Here is a 15173-nt window from a genome sequence, read left to right as displayed (position 1 = left end):
ACCCCGTGGATACATTCAAGCCCCACAAACATGCCCTTCCTCTAGTGTCTTTGTCTTTTGCTCTACCAAAACCTTCTCAGCCTTAAATTTTATTATTTGCACTAATTCTCCACATCTGATCTCCAGAACCTGTCCTTTGTCCACCACTGGATCAAAATTCAAGCCCTCAAATCTATGAAAATTTCTCCTCCAATCTACTCTTTCTCTCTGTCCATTCTATAGGGATTCCAGAAGCCTGTGTAAGTGGGAATATGGCCCTGATGGTGGGTGAAGAACAGAATTCCCAAATTCATCTGGAGAGTCCCACCCAAAGCTGGACCCTCAAACTGCCTTGAGCTCTATTTCCTTCTGCCACCACCTGCCTTCCCGACCCTTTTCCTCCCCATCTAACCTGTTGGAAGGACTTGAGAAAACCCTTGGAGTCTATTTGAAAAATGCTCCCCAGGAATGGTAGAGGCCAGGGTCCAGGTAGAAGGCTGCCCTTGGAGGTGGGGCAGCTCCAGATCCAGAGTAACAAGAGGAGAATCAGGATGAAGAAGAGGGTGAAGTCAGACAGCACCATGGTCCTGTCTCTAACAACCACCCACACTTCAGTTTTCCTTGAAAGGCATGTTGCCATACTTGTTGTTTTCCTCCTGTGGTTAGTGGAGGATTGTGTGCCCAGAATCTCTCTTGGCAGAAAGCTTAGAATGTCTCCTGTGGATACAGAGAACCTAAAATTCACAGGCCTTGCAGAAGCCCAGTGTTCAGCATACCAAGTGTGAGTCCTAAAACCAGCCTCCCTTTCAACACTGGCTGGCTAAGAAAGTCTTCATGGGTGAAATCCTGAATGTACAACACTTCTCTTTGGGACGTACAGTAGTGTCAGTGGGAGGGACATATGGAGGCTGGTTTCACAGTGAAGGTGGCCCTAGTCTCATCATCATGACCAATGCCATGCAGAGTGAGAGGTCAAGTATAATTGGAAGTGAGATTTGGAAGCACTGGGCCCTTTGGGGATGGGAATTTTTTCTGATAGCAAAAGGAAGTGAGACATGGAGAAGGTGACATGCTTTGAAAGGAGAGGTCTGGCTCCATTGGCAGGAGGAGGTTAAGGGGTAGCTGGTTTAGCTAATCTTTCATCTATTCATTCCTCAGCAAATGTTTACAACAGTTGTCATATGCCACACCCTGCTCCAGGTGCTGAAAGTGGAAAAGTAAAGAAGACAACAGGTGGACCCTTCATGGAGCTGACATGGAGGTCTGGGAGATGCTCTCATCTAGTCTCTCTGAAAAGGCCCTAGGAACATGACAACCAATAAGTCCCACAGGAAATGGCAGGGGTTACCTCCAGATGGGGTGATTAGGCTTTGCAGGTTTATTTGATTCTCAGGAGCTTTAAAGCAAAGTATGAGGGAATCCATGGTGCCAATGTAGAATCACACAGCTCAAGTGGTAGGGGCCGAAGGAGCCTTTCACGGAGGAAAAAAGGTAGAGTAAAATAGTAAGCAAGAAAATGAGGGCGGGCAGAGGCAGCATATGACTGCTGTCCTCAACATCACAGAACCTCAAAAATGTTGTGTAAAGATTTTTTCAAAAAAATAACAAGCAAATCACCAAAGTTTATATTATTTCACTTATATGAAATATCCAGAAGACCACAAGGCAAGTCGATTGAGATAGAAATCAGATTGGTATTTGCAGGGCTGGGGAATGGAGATCAGGGAGTGGCTGCTTTATAAGTACAAGGTTTTGGGCTTGGGTGACAAATACGTCTGAAACTAGAGATTGATATGGGCACAACCTTGTAGATGAACTAGATAGCACTAAAGTGTACACTGTTGAATGGTCCATTGTGTGATAGATGAATTTGATCTTCATTCAGCGGTGCTGTAGTGAAGAGTTTGAACTTTACAGTGGAGGATGAACCTGCTGCTCCACTCACTGGCATTGTGACCTCAGGCAGCTGTTGCCATTGCCTGACCTCTGTTATGCATCTGTAAAATGGGCATGACCACTGCACCCATCACCGGGAGCCACAGGGGGGAAATTTCTGCACAGAACCCTTCAGCACAGAAGGTGACAAGGAGGAGCACAAGGAGGAGACAAATGCAGACTGTGATTGTTCTGGGCAAGGACAAAGTCTCTCAGGATGAACTGTATCCTGGGAGGCAGAATTCCAGATGGTCCTTGAGGAAATTTGTCACTTTTAACCTCTAACTTCTTCATATATGGCAAAGAAGGAGCTTGATTATTGTTGATCTAGTTCCTAACTTCTGCACCTCAATTCACATAAGAAAGGAATCAACACAGAACTTTGGAAGAACGGCAGCAGCATGGAAAGAAGCCTCCAAAAATAACTTTTGCATGGAGTAGCAACCAGGTAAGGGGAAAGATGCTGGTTCACAACAGGTTTCTCAGATGCAGGAAATGAAGGGCCATTCTCCACAGAATTAGTGCACTTAATGACCCTGCAATCCTTTATTCTGCTCCCCTCAGTCCATCTTGTGGGGCAGGAAACAAATCTGATATATTGGGGGTACTCTGCCAATACCAACCTCTGGGGTGTGAAGTCAATGTCCTCAGGAGGCACTGGGCTGGCTATGGAGAAGTTCTGGAGGATGGTGGTGAAGAAGAGGAACAACTCAGCATGGGCAGTTCCTTCTCCAAGACAGATACACTTCCCTGTGGGCACAGAGGGCCACAGGTGTGGGCAGGTTGATAGTCTTTGCCCTGTCATATCGCTAAATTTAGCCACCTGTGGTCACTGCACAGGTGTGACCTCTAATCTGCAATTTGGGTAGACATGGAGGAGGTTCCCAGTGCTTCTGATAGTGGGTACAGATTTTTGAGTGGATGTTCATTGTTCAGTAGGAGTTAGGAGGTATGGTAGTTTGTAGTTTTGTTTGATTTCTAATGGGTTCAGTGGCCCTATATGAGATAAGGACCCATTTGTGGGTATGTGTAAGTAGAAAAGTATATGCACATGTATGTGGCAACATTGTTGGTGCCCTTCATTTCTCATACGATGAGAATATTACTCACCTCATAGGACTATTGTGAGAGTTAAGTTACTATTCATAGGAACTCAAACTAATACCAGTTTGTATTAAAAATCTATACTGTTGTAACTGTTTTGTGTTTTTTCTGAGTGATAAGGTGTTTTGGGGTCAGTTTGCCTTTGTCCATCTGTCTGTCTCTCTCTCTTTCTCTCTATCTCCTTGTCTGTCTGTCTCCCTATCCGATTCTGTTTTTCTGCCTCTGCTCCCCCTCCTCTGTTTTCTTCTTCCCTTCCCTTCCCTTTCTCTTCCACTTGGTTGTTTTCAGAACTCTGCCTAGAGCTTCAAGCATATACATACACATACACATACACTTATTTTGCACGTAAAATTATAAATGAGACCAGTACTCAGGAAGTATAATCTTTGGCCCCACTGGTTTCTCAGAGGTGGAAGGAATCACTACTAATTTAGAAATGTTGGCTTGGGGTGGAATGAGAACAAAGGAAACCTGTAGTTCAGGCAGACGCTCAGAAAGCCTCTCCTTGTATTTCAGTGCATCATCATCTGGAAACTGATGACCTTGGAAGGCCATGTAAAGGATGCATTTCTGGGCATTCTCAACACCTTTCAAGTCATTGGGATCTTGTACCTACATGGAGGTATCTGGGGCAGTGCCCACTTCCCTTGGATACTTCCAGAAATTAGGAGATATGAGCTTAGAAGTACTCAGGGAAGGCCCCAAGCTGGTTCTTCTCCTAGAGGAGGTTCTGTGATCTAGATTTTCCCAAAATACCCTGAGGCCTCCTCTATATATTCTCTACATCTCTGAGGCTATTAAATTGAACACTTTTTGATATCTTCTTCATGACAGTCCTTTGCTCCAGTTTATCTTTCTCTCCTCCCAGGGTAGCCTACATTTATCTTTATCTACATATATCAGGCCGTGTTTCTATGTCTATCTTTTATTTCCCTCTTTTTTTTTTTGCTTTCTGCCGTCTTAACTCCCTGGGTCTATTTGGGTCTGATTCATTGTCATTCAGTCTCAATACCTCTTCCTCCCTCTCTTCTCTCTCTCTCTCTCTGTCATCCATCAGCTGCACCATGCTGTCTCACCTTTTCTGTATCTTTGCCACTGGCTCTGTATCATTCTCATATTTCACTTTTGGCTATCTGTCTGTCCCTGTCCTTATTTCTCTACATCTCTTCTTTTTCTTTCTTTCTTTTTTTTCTGGTACCAGGAATCGAACTCATGACCTCACTCTTGCCAGGCAGGTGCTGTGCCACTGAGTTAAATCCCCAGCCCCTACATCTCTTCTTTTTCTATACTGAGGATAGAACTCATGAGTGCAGGAACTGAATCTCATCCAACTACCCCACCGTTCCCAACTCACACTGAAAACAAAGTGAGGGAGGAGGCCATTGCACCGCGTCACTGAACTCACTGATGAGACTAAAGATTTGTTACTGGGGAATTCCTTTCTTCAAGAAGGTAAGAAAACTGGACATTGGGGTTTTCCCTGCGGGAAGCCTGTTAAATTTTATGTAAAGCTGTCTAACTATATAGCAAATTGGAACCTAACTCAATAACAAACTACAGCTGACTTGAGAATGTACACTTATAATAAATAGCCAAGTCTCAGCCAATCTTACCAGTCAAGCTTCTGGCGATCACAGGCTGCAAACCACTGAGACACATCCACATAAAGCAAGACCAGATAAGCTTTTAAGAACACATAGGCAACCTTATCATGAAGTTCCAGATCTAACAAACTTCATATTCAAAATTGGAGGAAAAAGCACTAAAGTGATTCTCTGGTTTATTTGATTTTACATGATTCAGATATTAAGTCTCCATCTGCTCAGAGTGAAACTGGTAGATCTGGCAAGCATGAGGGACATCAAGTATAACTCTTCTGTGGCAGTAATATTATTTCTTGTTATGTTTTAGTCAGATAACATATTTGACTCATAGTTTTCTTCCAATAAGAGAACTTTTGAAGTTGAATAATTTTTTTGTGTGACACTGGGTCTCACGATGTAGTTCAGGCTAGCTTTGATCTCACTTTGTAGTGCAGGCTGGCTTCTATCTCACAGTGATCTTCCTCCCTCACCCTCCCAAGTGCTCAGATTACAGGCATGTGCCACCATGCCCGTTAAATATTTTCAAAATATGCAGGAAGCTAAATTACAAGAAATGGAAAATTAAGAGCTATTTTTTCACTGTCTGTACCATGAAATATATTTTTATGGCTGTATGGACAGCCTCACTCTGTATCAGTGTGATACAGATGGATGCTAAAATAGAAGTTTCTTCATCCAACAATATTTGCCCACATAACTGGAAGGAAGTAAGGTTAATGCAAGAACAGTGTGAGAGAGCCAGGCATGGTGGTGCAATCGCAGCAGCTGGGAGGCTGAGGCAGGAGGATTGCCACAGGTTTGCGTTCAGCTTGCCTAAACAGTGAGTTCAAGACCAGCCTGAACTACATAGTGAGATCCTGTGAAAAAAAAACAAACAGAGAAAAACCCTCAAAATAGACACTGAGAGATAAACTGGACTGTAGCTCTGTTGTGCTTTGTATATTGTTTTATAGCCTATTGCTGAATTTAAATTTATCTGGAAAGATTTCTATTAAAATAATCTTGGTTACCTGGTGATTCAAAAGGTGCCAGCAAGTAAATATGAATTGTGCTTCCTCAGTCAAAAACAAAAAACAATTACAGCAACAACAAGTAAAAAGCCAGAGTAGAGCATGGGAACATGGACAGATGAATGTGTCAAGATTTCCCCAGCTCCTCAGTGCTCCAGGGAAAACAAAAGCTCACCTCCGAGCCTTCTAGGCCCTGCTCAGTTGAACCCTGCACGCTGTCCCCTTTCTTAAGCTACACACCAGAGCTTTTCTGTATATCAAATGCATCAAGAAGTTTCCACCTTCAGCTTCAAGGCCTTTGTGGTTACCTGTCCCTGGGATGCTCTTCCCAGTGGCTGATCAGTACTCACACACGAGGCTTCAACCTAGAAGCTAGTTTCTTAGGTAAGTGTTTTTTCATCAACCCACCAAAGTGAGTCAGTATTTCCTCCTTTGTTGCCCCAAAGTCCCCTTTAGAGCACTCATCAAGACCAAGAATAGTTATTGCCCCCTGTAAGAATTCATTTTGTCCCAGGCAATCCTATGTATAAGGCGAGCATTAACTCATTTAATTACATCATCATTTTGCAACTGTTTGATGAATGTCCATCTCCCCTGACATACTTTACATTTCCTGGGTCAGATGCTATGTGGTTTGCTTAACTCATTATCATTAGCCTCCAATAGAGTACTGAATTCAGAGTAAGGGTAATACATGAGGTTTGCTTGGTATTATTGTTGCTGCTGTTAGTTCATGTTTGCAGTATATGCAGTTTACCATCATTTTGGGGAGTGGATATGTGTGCATAATATAGCTTGGTCCTTTTTTGCATACCCTTCCCCTACTCTTCCAGCTCTGTTCCTCCTCCTTCCCATTTTGTGTTCTTGTTGCTATCACTAACGATATCTCATTTTTATGACCTATGAAGTTTACATTCATTGAGGTGATTTGATTCCTGTACATGGCATATTTTTTATTCTACTTATTTCCCACTTCCCTTGCATGTCCCCTTTGCCCTTGGTCTCCTGGACCCCTTCCCATTTGCAAAAGATCCATCCCCTTGTCTTCTCCTACCCATCCTTTAATGTGCTCTTTGTTTGTACTCTGCCTTACTCAAATGAGAGACACACATTTTTGTTTTGTTCTATTTTGTTGAAAAAAATAAGTGTGCTTTGATTCAGAGGTTTTTTTCAGTAATGAAGACTGAATCAAAAGTTTTGTTCATGCTAGGCAAGCACTCTAGCACTAAGCTACATCACCAGTCCCTTTTTTATTTTATTTTGGGACAGGCTCTTGCTTAAGTTACCCAAGCTGGCCTTGGGCATGCAATCCTCCTGCCTCAGCCTCCTAAGTAGTTGAGATTACAGGTATAAAACACCATTTTCTGTGGATTTAGAAATTATATACTTGCCAAACGTCCTGTTACCAAGATGTGCCTTCAGGAGATAATATCTCTGCTAACATTTCCTCAATGGCTGCAGTGAAGGTGGACTAGGATAGTTGAGTTAAAGTGCCCAGTAAACAAGTGCATGCCATCGTTTGTCTCAAGGAGAGATGGGAACCATCCTCTAGTATCTGGGAGAGGGGTACTGGACCAACTTACCCATGGAGAAGAGAATAAAAGCTTCACTCTTCCTCAGTGCTCCCTTAGCATCCAGAAAGTGATCAGGGTTAAAAGTATCTGGTTTTTCAAAATGATGTGGGTCATGGAGAGCAGTGGACAGGATTGGGTATGTCCCAATGTGTCCTGAGGAAACATTACAAGATCAAAGGGTACTGCTATTCCCTGGCCTCCACATGCAAAGACATAAATAAATAGGTAAAACAGAACAAAACTGAAAGAAGGTTTCCCTGTTGAGAAGCCAACAAGAGGTTGAGATGTGGGTTAAGAAATCAAAGAAGCAAAACAAATATGGGGGACACCAGCTTGTCTCACCTTGGGGAGGATGAACCATCGGAAGGACGTGTCTTTGGTGACCACGTGGGGCACACCAATGGGGAGGAGGTCCGCAAATCTCTGAATCTCACAGATGACGGCCTCAGTGTATGGCATTTTGGTTTGGTCATCCAAGGCTGGTGGGAGGTGTGAGCTAATCACCTGTTCAATTTCCTTTTGGACTTTCTCTGCACAGAAAAGGGGACAATGAACCCTACATCACAAAGACATTTCAGCAATGATATTTTTTTTTGGAACAGTGAGCCAGAAAAACCCTGCAGAAAAGGGTTATACCATTCACATCCTCCAAGCAATCAGCTGTGGGTGAGGGAAAGAGGGAAAAATTAACAAGAATTTGCACCTTTAAAATCTAATGAATGCCATAAATTATCTCCCCACATCCACAGCTATACACACACACCACCGTTTTGCATGGAATCTTATAGGAAGAACTCCAAAATTCCTCCTCTAAAATCAATAAGAAATGAACTAATATTTATTATGCATGCCAGGGGGTCACAGCAAGGTCCTAAAAATATAACAGCAGAATAAATTAATAAATTAATTCATGAACAACTGGATGATAAATGAGTCCAGCAATCAATCAGTCAATCAATGGATAAATCAATAAGTGAAAAGATTGATGCCTGAATGAGTTGAATAAACCATGTGTATAGATACATCTATTAAATTTCTTAATCATATAAGGATGAATTAATCAATTAACTAATGGTTGATAGACAAATAAGTCAATAAACTCAACCAACAGATAATCATATGAATGCTAGATTTATACAGGAATGTATAATGGATAAAGTAGTGAAGGTATTAGTAAATGAAAAAATACATGGAGGGAAGGCTTGAATGAAGAGTAATCCAGAGTGAATAAATGAGTTATGAACTGAATAAGTGAAAGAATTATGGATAAATGGAGTACAAATTGAAAGACTGCTGATTAAGGAATAAAATTTTGTTCAAAGATAGATGGATGGGTAGATGCATGGATAATTTACTGAGCCAATAAATCAATGACAACTATCAGTGTTCAAAGGATCAGTTTGAGTCAATTAATCCAAGTAAATGAATAAAACTATACATTTTTGATGAATCATAGATAAGAGAATCAGTAAATGTACAGGTGAATTAATAAACAGATGGATAGATGGACAAATGGTTCAGTTTCTCAGTGTGATAGGCAAAAACAGTGGAAAAACAGGTCAATAGATTTTTCATTCACCTCTACATCCCCAGGACTGGCTTTAGTTGAGAGCCTGTTCAAAGGCTGTAGAGCTCCTGGCATAAGCGCCCAGTGTTTCCTTTCATCCATGGGGTCCCCTCACCCCAACTCTGTAGCCCAAAGGGCATCACAAGGCCTTCCCAACTGGTTGTCATTGCCCACCTGTGATATGGGGATATTTGAGCAAAAATAGGAAGCCTTAGCGGAGAGTTGCGCTGCTGGTCTCCGTGCCAGCAAAGAAGAGTGAAAGTGAGGTCAGGATGAGGTTCTTGTGGTGGAACACATTGTGCTGGTCAGCCTTGTCCTATGTCCAGAGCAAGGTGACAAGAGAGGGTCAGGGAAGACTGAAGCCTTGCTGCAGGAAGGTTCATCTGTCCCTCTGGACACACTCCCTCTGTTTCTGGGACTCAGGCAATCTGACCTGCTTTGCATTTCTCTATCTTTGGCATCCAGCTGTCTGTCTGTCTGTCTGTCTGTCTCTCTCTCTCTCTCCCCCTCTGTTTTTCTTTATTCTACCTGGCTCTGTTTCAATCTCTCTCCATCTCTTTGACTTGTTTCTCACTTTTGGAGTTCCCATTCTTTTTCCTCCTCTGTTGGTATTTTATTTCCTTTTGGCTCTTTGCCCTGATTTTTTCCTCAACTAGTCCTTGCCTCTTTTCTCTTTCCCTCCCATTTCAGTTTCTCCTTCTTATCTTCTCCCACCTTCCACTTCATCTTCTTTTCTCTTCTGCTTCTCCTGCCTTCCCTTTTGCTATTTTCTCCTGCCCATCCTCTTTCTCCCCTCCCCTCTTCTCCTCCCTTACCTCTTCCTTCCTTTCAGTTCACCTCTCCATCCTCCCCTCCTATCCATTCCCCTCTCCCAGATCTCACTTTATCCATGTGGAGCAGGAAGGTATTGAAGAAGTCTCTGGGGCTGCTGGGGTCCAGGGTTTCACGGTGTTCTTCTACACTATGGCCAATGAAAGTGCTGATTTCCTGCATGTGTTTGTAGATTTCCCTGTGTGTGCCAGGAAAGTGTTTCAGGATGTTAGGGAAAAGCTCAAACACCTGCAAGAAAGAAGGGGTAGTACGTCCACATAGGCTCAGTTAGCAGATTGCAGAGGGAAGCAGCTGTCCTAGGCCCCATACCTCCAGGTCCTATTGCTCCATCTCTCTCTCCTCTGAGTTTACCTCTCTCCTTCTCTTCATGAACACACACACACACACACACACACACACACACACACACACACACACACAACTTTTTTGTCTCAGAATCTGTCTCTATCTTTTCTTTTCTTTTCTCTCTCTTCTCTCATTTCCTCCCTTCTTGCTTTACCAAGCTTTCATTTCCTTTTCTCAGCCTCTTGGTCCCTGCTCACAGTCTCTCCCTCACTTCAGGTCTCAGTGTCCCCACCTCTCTGTGGAGTCTGCATCCTGCTCCCAGCCCTAAGTGGGTTTCTGGGCCCCCTAAAGCAGGACAACATTCCCCCTACCCTAGCTGCTCCCCTCACCCCCATCCTCCATCATTCCCCCTGACCTGGCTGGAAAAGGAGCTGATGAGTGAAATGGTCTTATAGAACAGGTCCAGCAGCCTCAGGAACTGGTGATCTTTGTACTCAAAGCGTTTTCCAAGGACAGTGGAGCAGATGATGTTGGCCGTAGCAGAGTGAAAGAGGAATATGGGGTCCACAAGGCTTCCTGGGGAAAACGGCAGCACTTCATGAGACACAGATTCAAGAGCCTGGGGAGCATTTAGCTGCTGTCTTGTCTCTGTGTGACTGCTAATAAGAGATAAGAACAGCAGTAAACTCTGACACTCCTCAGCATGTACTATATGCCAGGCTGTATTCTAATCACTTCACATGTTATTTTAACTTAATTCCTTCACAATATTGTAAGGAAGATATGGTTCTTTTATTATCCCCCATTTTATAGATGGAGGAATGATTCATGGTTAAATGATTTGACCAAGGTAACCCAGCTACCCATTCCTGGGGCCAGATTCAGACCAGGCAGTGCAGAGACAGAGCCACTGCAGGTGACCCCTACCCTGCTTCTCACCACAGCTCCGACTCCAAAAGCTAATGAAGTTAAGCCCTGGAGCAGAGGTGGTACAGCATGTCCAATCCATTGCTTGTGCCAATTTAAAAGCCCTGATCACTTCTGCACTCATCGTTCAAGTTCAAAGCCCAGTCACTCCCCCTGCCTCATTTCTCCCTCCTTCAGGACTTGGGTGAGAAGGAGGGAGGCTCTGAGCCCAACGACATCAGGTATGTATGGTCTTCTGTCTCTCTCTCTCTCTGTCTCTGTCTCTGTCTCTTGCTTCTCTCTGTCTCTCCTGTGTACTCTAACTCCTTCATAGACCTTTCTCTAACACTTGGCCATTGTGGTGTATTGACAACTGGTGGTCAACTTATAGCCCCCAGCCGAACTGAGTAAGCATGGTGCTGGATGTGGGAGGTCCACCTGGGGATTGTTGCCAGCAGCATAAGAGGTAGAACTGGAGAAGGAGAAGGAGGCTGATGGGAGCTGAGAGAGGCTGTTGGGAGCTGGTAGAAGCTGTAAGGAGCTGTTGATTGTTTTGGAGGAGGTTGTCGTGCTGGCTTCCCTGATGAACTTGGCTTTTTTCATCCTCCAAAGAGCTAGGGACCTTGTTGGCACTGAGAATGGCTTTGGTTCACTTTGGAGAAGCTCTAGTACTCACTCTGAGCATCAATTTCTGGCTCCAGAGGGGAAGAAGATACACAGCTCAGTCTCCTGAAGAAGCTTGCTGCACTGGATTTCCTGATCAGAACTCAGCTGTCTCCACCACTGGAGGAGCTTGGGTCCTCACTGTTGCTGAGGATGGCTGTGGTACTTTTCAGGGGAGCTCTGGTTCTTACTTTGCACGTCACTTCCTGGCTCCAGTGCAGATCCCTCAGTCTGCTAGCACAGATCCTTCATCCTCTGGCACAGACTTCGTAGATTCCACCACTGACCTTTGGGCCTTCACAGCACAGATCTATGAAACAGGCCTGCGTGAGATATTGTTGTGTGCTCTGGACCTCCAGTTGGACTCATGGGAGGCATTCTCCTAAGCTCTATGTCTTAAGCTGGACTCATGCAGGACATTTCCATGGGATCCAGCTCTCAGCTGGATTCCTTGGTCTTTGTATGTGGACAGATATCCTGCACTCTTTTGCATATAATTCTTTGGGTGATCATTATAAATAATCATATAAAATGTGTTCTGTACTGTATTGTTCCCCTTGCAAAAGAAGCCCCAAACCAACATAGCCATCTATTTCTAATTTCTGTCTCACTTTCTCTCTGCCTTTATTTTTTCCTTCTCTCTGAGTCTCTCCCACTCTTGTCTCCTTCTCTTTCTTTTGCTCCCTCCATGTCTGTCTCTCTCTTTCCCTGTCTCTGTCTTCTTCTGTTTTCCATCTCTGCCTCTGTCCCTGTTGCTTCTCCCCAGCTTCATAAACTCCACATATGACAAAGACCTGGCAGGAATGAAAGAATGCTATCCGAGGAGGTGCTAACACAGACTCTTGTCCCTTCTACCTCGCTGCTACAGAGGATCCAAAAGGAACTGAAAATGCTTCACAAGAACAGAGCACCCACCTGCCTCTTTACTCACTGGCTGCTCATCAGCACTTCCTTCAAGGGAGGGAAAATACACTTCACTATTTTCACATCTGCTGTTCTTCCTTTTCATTTCCCTTTCTTTTACACAAGCAAGCCTTGTGCAAAAGCTTTTGATGCATATAATAAACCCATAAAATGATTTCCATGGACACAAATTATGAGAGTGGAGTCACTCAGCCTATTTCTCCAAGTTATTCTTGGACACTGTAAACCTCACAGCTGCTTTACTGGCTGTGCTGCTCTGGTGCTTACCTCTGTTTGTTTCTATCCCATCTCTTTCTGTCCCAATGCCTCTGTTTGTCTCTATTTCTACACTTCTCTGCTCCTGGGCACCTCTCTGTGCTTCTACTGCTGTGTACCCTGCCCCTCTCTTTGTATCCTTGTTTTGCTTTGCTACCCACCCCACACCTCAAGACTCACCCCAGGATTTCCGCAGCTCCTTCACCATGCACTGAGCCTCCTCCTGAATCCACTCTTCCACGCTCCACTTTCTCATCCCAAAGTCCCTCATGGTGGCCAAAGAGAATCTCTAAAGGGCCTTCCAGCATTCCCCATTGGCAAAGGCCACCCCTAGTGGTTGTAGGAGAGGCATGGCTTACAGGGGAAGATCAAGAAGATGGAAACCCTCCCCACTCCTTTCCTCCCTCCTCAACTTCCTCAAGTCCCATCCTGTAGCCCACCCCATCCCAGTGACTTTGAGGTCCTTACCATATCCCTGGAAGACAGACTCCATGGTAGCAATTGTCTCCAGGCCAGAGAAAGTCTCAGTTTGGTCCACCAGGGCTTCCCGTATGGCCTCTGGCTCACACAGCATGACTACAGGCCTTGGCCCAAGGTACACAGTGAACACATCTCCATATTTCTCTTGGAACTGCCAAACATACCCCCACCAGGGTTGCTATTAGTCAGTATATGCACCAGCTGTTAAACCATTAAAATGCTCAAATACACATTGATAATTAGGTGCCACTCACACGACCATCAGTCCCTCTCAGCTGCCTTGCTCCCTTCCTAGTGCCCAGCAACTAAAACCTCAGAAATTGAAGTGATTCTAGGTGATGAAGTAACATTATTCTAGCATTGCAGAGACAAATAGACCTGCAGACCTACAGCTGTTAGACCCAGTTTCCCCTCCCACTGTCAGTGTGCCTGTGAGTTAGTGCCTTCTGATACTGAATCTCACCATCTATCTTAGTCCATTTCGTGCTGTCATAATAAAATGCCTGAGAGTGGGTAATTTATAGAGAACATAGGTTTTTTTTTTTTTTTTTTTTTTTTTTTTTTTTTTTTTAATATCACTCTTGAAGCCTAAAGGTCCAAGTTCACAGAGGTCTGGATCTGGCAACGGCCTCCTTTGCTCTGCTGTGCTGTGGCAGAAGATGAATGATCAGAAGGCATGAACACAAGAAAGGGGTCCAAACTCACATGCACAGTAAACCCACTTGAGTGATCATCACGTGAATCACCTCTCATGACCTAATCACTTTTCAAACACCATACATCTCAACACTATTGACTGGTATTAAGTTTCCAACAAATGAACTCTGAGGGGCACATTCAGACTATAGTTTTCCAGTCCTGACCCGAAAATTCCTGTCCTTCTCACATGCAAAATACATTCACTCAATCCCAACACCACCAAAAGTCTTAACTCATCCCAGCATCAATTCAAAAGTCCGGGGTCTCATGAATGGAACCAAGGCATGATTTCTTCTGAGGAAAATCTCCTCCAGCTGTGAACTTAATACAGTCTTGAGACAGGCATAGGAGAGACATTTCCATTCCAAAAGGGAGAAATGAGAAAGAAGGCAGGGGTGACTGATCCCAAGTAATTCCAAAACCCAGCAAGAAAAACAAGATAGTAACTTTGTGATATATAAAAAGTAACTGGGCCACAGTTCCCAGATGAAACTCACAAGAGAGCCAGGAATTTCCCATCTACTTCCTGGGGGCAGATTGGCCATCCAGGACACTGCTACCATTATAGACTGACTTTCTGCCCTCTGGGCACCCATGACACACAGGAGGTCCTCACTCAGAAGCCCCAGGGACTTCTATGGCTGGGGGCAGCACATGTGGCCCCTCACAGTGCATGCCCTGTGTTGATTGAGTGAGTGCCCCAAGAGCTGCTGGTCCAGTGGTTTGAGTCCTTGCTTTACTTTCACACAGACCACCTAGAGGGTCACAGGCATGGGAAGTCTGTGATTGCTGCCCGACTGGCCTACATCTGGTTCCTGTATGTGTCCTGAACTTACTGGAGACACAGCATCAGGTGGGTCACAAACTGTCAACCCAGAAGTTTGTGTCTGGGTTTTGCCTGTACCCTAAACTGCCTGGGGACATAGGCCCACTGGACCAGGATTGTCACACCAGTGCAACCCGAGTCTGGGCAGTGCACGTGCCCTAAACTGCAAGGGGACACTGGATTAGATGGTCTGTCATTAGCTGACATCAATGCCCACATATGAGACCTGGGTTAACTAGATACAAACCAAAAACTGCGGGAAAACTGAAGACTAAGTAGTGCTTCTTGGGGGTCACTGAGGGGCAAACCTGAACAACAAGAAAAATAGGGCCACTAGTGGTCTTGGCTGAGCAGCTACTGAAGAGGGAAACTGAGCTTTCTGCATCCGGTAGCAAACATGGCAAAACGAAAGACTAAAACACAATCCCAGAACTCCACCCCACTCAGAGCAAATCCAGAACACAATGGCATAGGAGAATGTGGTAAACATATGCCTGAAATAGCTGAAATGATTGCAAAGCAAGTAAAGAA

General features: G+C 44.4%; 1 pseudogene; it reads right to left on the bottom strand.

The window, feature by feature from the left end:
• Window positions 1-2278: 2278 nt before the first annotated feature.
• LOC102024862 lies at window positions 2279-14379 on the bottom strand (annotated as a pseudogene).
• Window positions 14380-15173: the final 794 nt, after the last annotated feature.

The sequence above is a fragment of the Chinchilla lanigera genome, unplaced genomic scaffold (genome assembly GCF_000276665.1).
Source record: "Chinchilla lanigera isolate Chin_1 unplaced genomic scaffold, ChiLan1.0 scaffold00177, whole genome shotgun sequence".
Classification (NCBI taxonomy): Eukaryota; Metazoa; Chordata; class Mammalia; order Rodentia; family Chinchillidae; genus Chinchilla; species Chinchilla lanigera.
This window is presented reverse-complemented; position numbering and strand designations above follow the sequence as displayed.